At 45.6% G+C, this 12082-nt stretch overlaps 1 protein-coding gene across 1 annotated transcript in view; it reads left to right on the forward strand.

Annotated features, from left to right (window-relative positions):
• The first annotated feature begins 380 nt into the window (after positions 1-380).
• LOC146190727 (proton-coupled zinc antiporter SLC30A1-like) overlaps positions 381-12082 on the forward strand; it is a 56184-nt gene continuing 44482 nt past the window's right edge. Inside the window, exon 1 of the mRNA XM_084601095.1 lies at positions 381-851. The gene's annotated coding sequence lies outside the window, so the exon portion shown is untranslated. The remainder of the gene's footprint in view (positions 852-12082) is intronic.

Genomic DNA, 12082 nt, shown 5'->3' on the forward strand with positions numbered 1-12082 from the left:
CACGAGCGGGTAAATTATATATGCTTGGATTACAGACTCGTTCACTACTATTTTTTCTCAGCTCATAGGCCACCACACACGACAAGCGGTGGTAGATGGTACGGTTGTCACTTGTGGCATCTGTCTCTTACATTAACAAATATTCACTATTTGAATGATTGCACAATTAATTACGTGTCGAACTGACGAGCTCACTATCAGTCCGCTCCAAAAATGAAAGTTCTGACGTCTTACCACCCGCCACGACGCGTGAATGAACTGATTATCGATTGATGATCGTCAATGCCACTACAAAACAAGCAGCTGATATAAAAATGCGGAAGGAGAAGGAGGGAGGGAAGCCGTCGGCCAAGTGCGCTTCGGCATATGTAGTAGCTGTTCGCTGCTACTCCGCGGTGAGGCAACAACGTTGCGGTGAGCCACAGCAGCGAAGCTAAGAGAAGTGGCCTTGCCGGCGGCAACATCGGCGCGGCCGCATCGGCAGCGTGTTGGAAAACTCGCGCGCCTGATTCGCGAGCGTGTGACCTCGCCGTGGCGGACTGCTACCGCTGACAGTAAGCACGATATAACGGGGGAGACGCCTTTGGCGAAACGCTTATCGCCCTCGAGGAACGCCGCAGACGCAGCCACGACGAGAATGCGACCGACGTGACGACAGCAGCCGTGGTGAAGCCGCAGCGCCGTATCCCACGTGCTAGCGGCGCCGTCGTTCGTGTCGTCTGCATCATCGTGGCGTCTGCTGCTGCAGCCAAGCTTCAGACGATGCCACGGGGCCGCGGTTTTGGCGCTGCCCGCTGAAAACATGACTCGACTCACCGAAATGGAGGGTGTACCTGGTTGCTGACGCACACGTGAGTTTCTTTTCTCGAACCTGAAAAAAATACGTGCCGGTTGGACGTCGTGCGCTTTCGCTTCGGCTATGAGACCTTGGCCATGGACTCGCGAGGAGTGGTGACGTAGATATGACAGCAGCTGGTCGCGTGTGCAACGTCAGCGCTCTGTGCTACCTGCTGCACGGTGCCAGCTGGCTGCATGGTGTCGTGCGAGAACGCATACGCTGAGACAAGGACCGCTGAGTGTTATCAATGCGCTGAGAGCCCCGTTTTCATATGCATTCACAGTGCGTGCTGTGATACGCAGGCGTGACTTTTCGCGCATAATGCATGCATATTGCGCGCAAGTATTCAAAGCTTGTAAGCACTGTGCGATTAACAGTTACGTGTTACAGGTTGGTGCACAACTATCGGACGCTGTTTGCGCCATTTCAGGCTAGTTCGAGTTGTTTATCAATTCGCTGTCGCGGCACCATCAGATCTTCCGTCCTCCTTGGCTAGCTTTGTTGATAAAGCAACTGTCCTAAATATAGCGTTGGTACCAGATTCAAACCCCGAATGAGGAGACTTATTCTTCAGCGGAAAAGTTTTTGTGAAAGCTTCACATATTTCCCTTGTAGCCGTGTGGCTACGTGCTAGTGGTCAATTACTCCCTTATTTTGAACTGAAATGATCGCCCGTACCACTGATCCTTTGATCTGATGGTATAACTATAGTGCAATGAGGAGAAAGAAAATGCTATGTGCATTTATAACATTGTCTCATTACACGTACTATGAGTGTCGACTCACGAATGACCAGGAATCGCTGTCAGAAAAGCCTGTATCGTCTTCCGTGTCTGCTCGGTGTATTCACACGCCGTAGCCAACAGGCATCATCTTCATAATAACCCTAATTAGGTCTACAGCATGACAAATACGTCTCTGATATCTCTCCTATTAACCAGGTCTTGTAACAGTTTCGGCCACATTCGTCCTGCAAGATTTCAGATCTCATCCGCCCGCCTAACTTTCTGTCGCACCCTACACTACTCTACTCTTGTCTTTTCTTGAAATCCAATCACAGTTACCCTTACCGGTAACCGACTGGATTCTTGACTGACTACTCTCAGTTCACACAGCTGATGCCAGTGGCACGGATGACGCCCGGCCAGCTTCTTAATATTACTTCGCGTAGTTATATTGTTGCAGCTATAGCTGTAAAATGTGATTGTACAAGATTTATCTATATCCTTTTCTGCATTCCGCTTATTAACGAGCACACTTCAACATCATCATCAGCCTGACTATGCTCACTGCAAGCCGAATGTCTCTCCCATATCCCGGTAATGTGCCAACTGCTTCCACTTGATCCTCACAAATGTCCCAATCTCATCTGCCCACCTAACTATCTGCCGCCCCCTGCTACATTTGCCTTCTCTTGAAATCCGCTCTTTCACCCTTAGCAATCATCGATTAGCTTGCCTTCGTAATAGATACCCTGGCGAGAAACTCTTTTTTTTTTTTTTTCATTTGGAAAAGAATGTTGTTAATTCGTGTTTGTTTCCTGACTCACCCTTCCAACACACTTCCCACTTTCCGACTCTTGGTGTTACACCTATCCTTTTCCTTTCCGTAGCTCTCTGTGTTCTCTTCGACTGAAATTGAACTCTTTTCGTTAGCCTCTTCGTTTCTGCTCCATAGGCGAGCACCGGCTAGACGCTGCTGTTATTTACTTTCTTTCTCTTAGGGGATACTCGTAAACTGCCAATTCAATCATGATTTCAGAACACATGGCAAATGCATGTACTTCCCCGCATATGTATGTACTTCTCGCACTCTTGTTATCCTAGCAATTTCACTCTTGTGATATGAATCGGCTCTCACTACCTGTCACTACCTGTCCTGAGTAGACGTATTCTCTCATAATTTCCGGCGCCTCCAGGTTACTGGCCATGTTTGAAGTTTAACGTCTAGGCTACTTAGAAACCTGGTGCCATCAACGAATTTCAGGTTATAAGGTATTCTCCATTAGCTATTATTAGGATGTGTTCCCAATCACGGTTCCTGAATGCTTTCTGTAAACACGCGGTGAATACCACTGCTGAAATTGTGTCTCACTGACCGACGCCCTTTTATATTTGGATTTTATTACTTTCTTTACGAAAGAGTGTAGCTGTTGTGCAGAGGCTAAAGATTTCGTTCTGAATTTCTACACATCATTCTTCTACATCCCAGCTTTTTAATGTCTGTGCGACTATTGAGGTTTCGACTAAGTCAAATGCGTTCTCGAATGCTACGTACCGCAGTGATTTCTTGAATTCCGCGCATTTCTCCAGTACCTGACTGACAGAGTGGAGATAAATATGGTGCATTGTCGCGTAGGCTTCTGCGAAATCCTGTTTTGTCCTTTGGTTGACCGAAACCTAAGATTGCCTCGATTCTATTTGCGATTATCTTTGTGAATGTCTTGCATCAACGGACAGTAAGATGATCAATCTGTAATATCTCAACACCTCGACACTAACTTTCTTTCTTTAATTTTATTTATTTATTATTTTTTTTTTTTACGAATTAAGATCATGCTAGCATTATTTCAAGATTCCGGCACGCTCGAAGTTCTCCATTGCGCAGACGGGGTGGCCACATTTTACAGCGCAGTCTCGCCCCGTCGTTCAACAGATCTGCAGATCTATAATGTCACCAGCTGATCTTCACCAGCTGCTTTCCCCCTTTTGTCGCTTCTCTGGCATTCTTTACTACCTCCTACGTTACCGGCAAAATGTCTTGTTGCTCTGCGCTACTGATTGTCTCATATTTACTTTTGTAGTTTGTATTTTACGCTTTTTGTTTGCCTTTGTTTTCTGTTACCCGTTTGTCATAACGGAGCTATATCGTGCACTGATAATATATGTGCACGTTGTTTCACTTTTTTTTATTGTCATGCTTGTCGCGTAATTCTTGCTATTAATTATTTCACTGCCGTTGCATCTGCTCTTCTGTGCTGTTTTCGTATGCTCCTATACTGTTTACCATGCACTGTATTTTTGCCCGCTTCCTTACATATTTTGCTTACATAACACTACATAGAGCTTTCCGCCTCACTTACGCAGTGCGTAATGGGCCTTCAACTTCAGCAGCGCGTAGCAGGGCGAGAACAGAGCAGGAAGAAACACAGGGTAAACAAGTGACAAACAAGCTTGTTTGTCCTATAAGTAAACAAAAATAAAAAAAAAATGCTCCAGTTTTATTAAGATGTGCGAAAGCACCGCTTGACGTGCTTTTGCTCGGTGTTTTAGCACAGAGAGACCGGCAAACGGTTTGGCAAACCGTTAAATGTCTTTATTAATAATAAATAAATTGGTTCACAGGAAGGGAAAGGCGCAGTAACTGTCACACTTGCTCTGTGGACACCCGAACCGCGCCGTAAGGAAAGGGAGGAAGGTGGGAATGAAAGTGGAAAGAGAGAAATAGGAGCCGTAGTGGAGGGCTGCGGAGTAATTTCGACCACCTGGGGATCTTTAACGTGCGCTGACATCGCACAGCACACGGACGCCACTTCGTTTCGCCTCCATCGAAACGCAGCCGCCGCGGTCGGGTTCGAACCCGGGAACTCCGGCACAGTAGTCGGGCGTCTTACCACTGCACCACCCCGGCGGGGCTAAATGTCTTTATTTAGTTCAGTTTTGGGGGACAGGAAAGGCACAGTATCTGTCTCACTTCTCTGTGGGCACCCACACAGTTGACGGCACACAAATGGAGGTACATATGTCGTTGTTTTGAGCCCCTATCGCAAACCTTCAACAACTAACAAATATGTGCTAAATGAGAATCGTAATGGTATGCCTCAAATTTGCACCAAAAACAATTGCGTCATAATTTTGATGCGGAGCCACGGACTTATTTTCTCGCAAAACCCCACGCAGCAACCGGCAAGCTGCAGTTATGCGTGGAGCGCAGGTGCACAGTCGTGCACTTCGAAGCGACTACAACTTGAAACATATTTTCTTCCTTAATACAAAAATTGATTCGAGGAAACTGCAAGGGATACAAGATAAGAAATCTGACTGTCAGTAATAGAGGCATGTTTTACATTTTTCGGTGAACCGCCAGTGCATGCAGTCTGCAGCGAAACTTGAAGTCTGTTGTTTTCTCGTGTTTGCTTTTTTGTTCTGCTAACAGAACTATAGCTCATGATCCAAATTTATTTCTTCTTTCGAGTCCAAATTCTTACTAAGTTGTCAATTTTTAGAGAAATATCTTATGAACACAAGAAGAAATTCTTACTTCGAAATAAATTCGCAAAATGGCGTACTTTTTTAGATATTGAAATAAATATAAATTTTGCAGAAAACAAAGTTTCCATCTCTGGATTAAACTGGAGTGTGAAAGAACATATGAAGGAGTAAGAAAAATTCTAAATTCAATGATATACTAAACGTATGTAACTTTTTTTTAATTCGACTGGTTCCCATATTCGCATTAATCCTTGTATTTTACGAGGCGCTTAAGCGACTAAAAAAATAAATCCCGAGAAATATTCTCGGAGAATACTATTCTCTATACCCCAAACTATGCACCTTAATTTTCTTTTCTTTTTTTCTTTTTTTTTTTTCTTTTTTGAGAATTCGGAAATAATCGAGCGTCACTCAGGGGACGTGTGAGATCGATCGACCCTATAATATATACACGGGCGAGTCAACCCACCCCGCGCAATAATGGTTCGGTCCATTATCTTCGAGGCATGCGCTTAACACACAGGCATCTCCAATTTACGTACATTGCACGTGCTGTTATACACTCTGTGTGTGATAGTGCGTGGTTCGAGTGGCACGTATATGGTTTGTGTGGTCGTGCATGGCAGCATTCTTATGCCATCGCACTGTCAGGTCTAATGGTAATTAGTTGTCGTCCAAGCTTTTTCCGGCATAGAATTAGAATAGAAGAAGAAGAAGGAAAAGAAGAAGAAGAAGAGAAAAAGAAGATGAAGAGAAAAAGAAGATGAAGAAGAAGAAAAGGAAAAGGAAGAGAAAGAAAACGAAAAAGAGAAAGAGGAAGAGAAAGGAAAATGAAGAAGAACAACAACAACAACGCTTGGTCATCCGCAGCTAATGCTTTCGCTCCATATTCGGTTCAGCAGCGTTGAACCCTTTTAATTTTTTTTTTTATTGCGCAAGCAATACTACGCCAGGTCTAACCGCTCGTCGCTTTGTGCCGTGTTCGTGTCCGTGGTCCCCTGGCAGGAGCTGCCAACTTGGTCTCTCGTTTCACATGGGACGGTTATGTCAGAATCAGCCTGCCAGGACCCTGGCATTCCCTTTACCCCTATAGGCGACTAAGGCACGTTCATACGGCTTGGTTAAATCGGGGCTTTATATGTGGGCTAGGGAAGAAGTAGAAGAAGGAGAAGAAGAAGAAGAAGAACGCTCGGTCACCCGCAGCCAATGTTTTCGCTCCATATTCGGCTCAGCAGCGTAGAACCCTTCTAACTGTTTTTCTCGGAGGCTATTTCAGGCGGCTACGCGCCAAGAGCCATCACTGAGGTTTATCACTGAAGTTAGCCCTGCGCGGTTCGCGTGAGCACATAGCATTTGCATTCGCCTGTGTAGAGCCATTAAGAACGCACAGTTGCGATATGACCCTATTCATGGCATTCCGACTGGGACTTTAAGGTATCCTGAGAACACCCGCTCACGGTGATGGCTGCAGCCCGCAGTTGCTACCTGGGCCACAACCCCTGAAGGCGAAGCTTAAGTGTCCCCTAAATTTTCATACTATTAATGAGGTGGCAGATAAATGCACGGAATATAAATGAAGCCTATAGGATAGGCGCTTCAGCGAGTCCTTTGAAAAGTTCCTTAAGATTGGCAATTCAAGAAATGCAACGAAAAAAATTGCGCAAGTTGCTTACTGTAAAATTTAAATTAAATATCTAATTAACTAATACCGACTAGTTATTAGTTTACCTAACAAAGTTCGGCGGTTAGCCCCATGGGTAGTTCGAAGCCCCGGAAAGACGATGTTATGTCGCTTTAAAAAAAAAATAGTTATCTAAAGTTCTGTAGTACGAGGAAATCCCTCGCTTTTTTTTTTTTCGTACAAAACAAATTGTGTGTATACACTCGAAGCTCGGTGGAAACGCGAATTTCATTGATGACGTATTTCAGTAACTATGGCGCTCAATTCAAATTGCATGCTTTCTTAATGCGGAAGTATTAACAGAGCACGAATAGGCTAATGGTTAAAGAAAAAAAAAAAGAAAGGAAGAGTCTGCAGAATGTGTCCGCAGAAAGTGTGCACATAAAGTGTCCATCTCCCTGCACCTCACAAAATCGACACATCTCAGCTCCCAAATTTGATCTGACCTAATTTGGTGTGCAACCTAACTCGAGCATGGCCAACTATATGGCGACCTCCAAATTTGGATGAAGCCGCCACCAAAATTTGACACCTTGGACACCAAAATTCGGCCTCGTCATAATTTACCAAAATTGGCTTCAACATAATTTGACTATGGTGAACTGAGTGGCGCTTTCCACACACAAACAGCCCACAAAGACAGCGATTGTGTGTTGATTCCCTTTTCCAGGGCAGACGCAGCGGGCAGGCTTCGCGCACTTGCGCGGGAACACACGCTCTCCTTGTGGAATTCTGACCAGTTTGCGAACTGCCGCTTAAACTCCCTGAACCCTGACCTGAAGCTCCGGCTTCCACCTGGCCTACCCCGATGTGAAGAAACTTTGCTGTGCCGCCTGTGGGTTGGTGTAGCATTTACAAACTCTTATTCTTTTGTGATAGGTATGGCAAATAGCCCTGCATGTACAAACTGCGGGTGCGACGAGACTATAGGCCACATTTTTTGTGAGTGCCCTATACACAGCGAGGAAAGACAGTGTCTATGCCGTGCGCTGGAGCGTATAGAGGGACGCCCACTGACTGAAATTAAGATCCTAGGTCCCTGGCCACGGCGATCGTCTGCGGTGAAGGATTCCCAGGCACTGCTCCGCTTTATGAAAAGCACAGGACTGATCGAAAGGCTATGATTTTTTATGTTACGTGATATGACTGTGACGTGATGTGACTGTACTGTCTTCACCCATCCCTCTCTCACCCACAACTTTTATACCCACCTACCCCTCTCCGCAGTGCAGGGTAGCAAATACCGGTTAACCTCCCTGCCTTTCCTCCTCCTCCTATCTCGGTCACCCGAACGTTTGGCCCACCGACCCCCAAAATTTGAATTCGTCGGAATTGGAAAAAAAGAAATTGGGGTCTCACTTAATTTGAGTATGGCCAACTCGGTGGCGAGTTCTAAATTTATGTAGGCTACACCCAAAATTCGCTCCTTAGACCCTCGAAATTTTACTTTGTCCGGATATGACCAAAATTGATATCCAAAGGAATTTGATTGTGGTCAATTCAATGGTGGCGACTGAATTTATCTGGGTAACACCAAAATTTGACTTCATCCGAATTTGACCAATTTCAGTGTACAAAGTAATTTGACTATGACCAACTGACTGGTGCCTTCCAACTTTATCTGGGCCACCCCGAAATTTGGTCCCTGAGCATCCGAAATTTGACTTCGTCCTAATGTGACCAAAATTGGTGTCCATAGTAATTTGACTATGGCTAACTCAGTGGCGCTTTCCAAATTTATGAGCGCCACCCTAAAATTTGGCTCACCAGACGCCCAAAATTTGATCCTGCCCGAATTTGACCAAAACTGGCATCCAAAGTCATTTGATTTTAGTGAACTGAGTGGAGCTTTCCTACTTTATCTGGGCCACCCAAACATTTGGCCCACCGACCCCCAAAATTTGAATTCGTCAGAATTTTGACCAATAGGGGCTCCTAGTCTAATTTTACTATGGCCAACTCAGTAGTGTTTTCCAAATTTAGTTGGGCCACCACAAATTGGGTCTCCATTGCAAACACACCGCCGAAATTTGGCTTCGTCCGAATTTGACCGAATTTTGTGTCCAACCTTATTTGTCTGCGGCCAACTCAGTGACGAATTTCAAATTTAGGTTGGTCACCTCCAAAATTTGGCTTGCTTACGCAGATGTGCCACGTTATGGACATTTTTTTTCGACGCTTGGTGCAAGACGGACGACAACGCTTGGAAACTACGTAGTTGTTATTTTTGAGTGCTTGCGCTCAGATTAGGTTAGAAATCCGGTTAAAAATACCCGATTCCTCGCGCTGCAGGTTTCAATTAAATTTTTTCTTCGTCGGCCACAACTTCGAACTCTCCTTTAGCACTGACGACCTGTGTTAATTATAAAGCTAATTAATGAGGTTTGATTAATTAGATCTAACGCTAGAAATGTTTCTATAATTTACGTCCGCGACGGCTGAGAGTTTGTTCCAGATAATATTATTTTTCTATCTCAAACTCTCTATCCTTAAGAATTCTTGACAGTTTGAATGAGCATAACCAGATACCCACAGGCGCTGGCATTGATATTTTCTTCTTATGCTGCCCCGCTGCAGTGGCTCAGTGGTTAGGTCGCTCGACTACTAAGCCGTGAGATCCAGCATCAAATTCCGCTAGCGGCCGGCCTCTCTTCGATGAAGGTGAAACGAAAGGCGGTCGTGTAATTTGCATGTTGAAATGCACGTTAAAAAGTCCCAAATATTCGAAATTATTCGGAACTCCAGTACTGCGTCCCTGACAGCCTGGATTGTTCTGGGACGTTATACTCCGTTAAAGCAGCCGAACTTTCCATGGTTTATTATTGCAGGACTCTTACGGACAACGTGCGGCACAAACAAATTTGCTTTTCGATCGATAGTCTTTTCAGCATCTGCGAAGCTCGGTAACCGCGCTGCAGGAGCATGGCTCTAAAGCTGTTCTCTGTCTTCCTTGGCTGCTTCTTCCGCATCTTCGCGCACAGGGAACCGTGGACAAAGTTGGCGGCGCAGAATGTCGCGCGTGGATTAACACGAGTCAGCCATGCAAAGCGAGGGCGGAAGTGACCCCATGCACAGAGAGCGAAGTCAGATAAAAGTTGCAAAATTCAAGCGAAGAACGTAACGCAGTGTTCTACATAGGCGATAGAAAGTGAACCAGGAGGAAAAAAGAAAGAAGTAACGAAGGCGAGAACATGATACACTCGAAGGATTCTTTTATTTATTATTATTTATTCCCTCCTTGCTTTAACATTTTCTTCATTTTTTCTCTCATCTCTTTTGCAATCGTCGTGGCAGCGTTCGTGCGGAAGTCATGGAGTTGCGCCAGCGCCTCCCCTGCTCGCAGGAGATCTGTCAGACGGGCCGCTCCCTGACGCGCCTACGCAACCCACGTGCGTGCCGTTGAAGCAACTGAGGCTCCCCCTCGTACCTTTGAAAGCGTTTTCGAGTGCGTCACACGCTTCGCAGGCCGGTCTTGACCCGCCTGGTTCACACACGTGACCGTGCTTCCTGCTCCAAGCGAGGGCGCAATATGATGTGACCGCGGCCACTCGGCAGAACTTTAGATAATGCTGTTGATTTGGACACGACACGCGACATAGCACGTTTCATGATAAGAAAGTAAAGTCAATTGGCTAAGCTGAAAACGCAAATGATTCACTCTCCTACACACTTTAACACTCATCTGCTCATTTCTGAAGCGAAAGCGGCGAGCCTTCGGCGCGTCGAAAAATGCGGCGCATCGTTGCATCGAAAACCGACGTTACCAAACAGGTCGGCGTTCAGTCGGGGTTACAAGATCGGGTCATGGATGCTGGCCGACATCTGCCCAATCTAGTACGTGGCCGACCATGAGTCGCCCAATGGCCGAGCTACCATGGCCGAATTGGTCGGTGTTCATTCGGGTACCCGAGCATGGGCCTTGGTTGATGGCCGACTTACGCCCAACCTGGTACATGGCCAACCATGGGCCGTCATTCAGCCGAGCATCGAATGCTGGCCTGATCAGCCATGAGTCGGCAGTCGGCCAATGCTGTCTGGGTATCACGTCGGCGTTATATCGAGAAACCGAAGTCAAGCGTGGAGATCTGGAATTAAAATGACTGAGAACTGGTCTGAATGAAGGCATGTTTCAGCTAACACGTTTATAAAATAATTTGTTTAGACAAACAACAATTTCAAAACGTTTGGGATATGATGTGAACCCACGACCCACGCTAGCCAAGCACGCTACGGACGAACTCATTAAGGCAAGCTTACACGCCTTCTATACAGGAGGGTTTATGCATCATGTGGTCTTTCAAGTAAGTGGTACCTCACTAATGTGTTCTGATTACTACGTTCCTAGCTAGAGAAGTGTTTATTATAAAAGTATAACTAGGCGAGAAGCAAAGAACCTGTATGCGTTTCTTTGCTTGATGTGACATAGTAACGTCGGTATACGGCTGCCATCGGAACTCTCCCGCGATCTGACACGCTCAAACGGCGCCCAGGTAGGACGCTCCTATGTGACTTCAGCGTTCTGAGTTTAAAAGCGGCTTTCGCAAACTGCCCTTAGCTATTCAATTGCTCAGAGAGCGAGCGCACCCCAGAGGGCCACAGGCCGCTATCGCTTCAGAGCCTTAAGTCCGAAATTTAATGTCCCCTTAATTTTTATCACAATTATGCGAACAAAATCGCTTTGCGTCAGGGAAGGTTTAAATCGAGTCCTGTATAATTTCAGGCCGATATAATTTGCCCCGTTTTGAGCACTTGCATTTATTGCGTAGAATGCTTCGCGGCCGGCTGGCATCTTCACGGTCGCATTATTAGCTACCGTGATTGCCATGTTGCTACGCTCGTTCCTCCTTAGGAATCCAGTGCGTAATACCGACCAACGATTATCCTGCCTTCGCATATGTCCTAGCCACGTTGATTTCCCACTCTTGATCTCAGCGTGAATTTATTCAGCTAGTATTTATTCAGTAGAAGTTATTCAGTTCCGTTTGTTCAGCAACCAATTTAGCATTTTTCCTGTCTATTCTTTTAGCGTCACCATTTTCATTTCTGTAGCTCGCTGCGCTGTCTTCAATTTAACTTTTCTTCTTATTCTCCCGAATATGTGACTACGAGAGAAGCGCAGTCGTAGTATTAAGGTAAGCCTCTATTCATGATCACGACATAACTGCCACATGCATTTCAAGTAGTTAGATTCTCTTAGCTACCTTACTCTCACCTTTGGAGTCGGCGCTCGTTATTTATCGATCTGGATGGATATTTTTTCCCTCAGTACTTGTATTGTTTTACGGTTATCATGACCTGTTGGTTATCACAATGTCTTAAACATGGGTGAATTGAAGATGCAGGACTAAGATA

Source organism: Amblyomma maculatum, chromosome 4 (genome assembly GCF_055883805.1).
Source record: "Amblyomma maculatum isolate TAMU_Amacu chromosome 4, ASM5588380v1, whole genome shotgun sequence".
Taxonomy (NCBI): Eukaryota; Metazoa; Arthropoda; class Arachnida; order Ixodida; family Ixodidae; genus Amblyomma; species Amblyomma maculatum.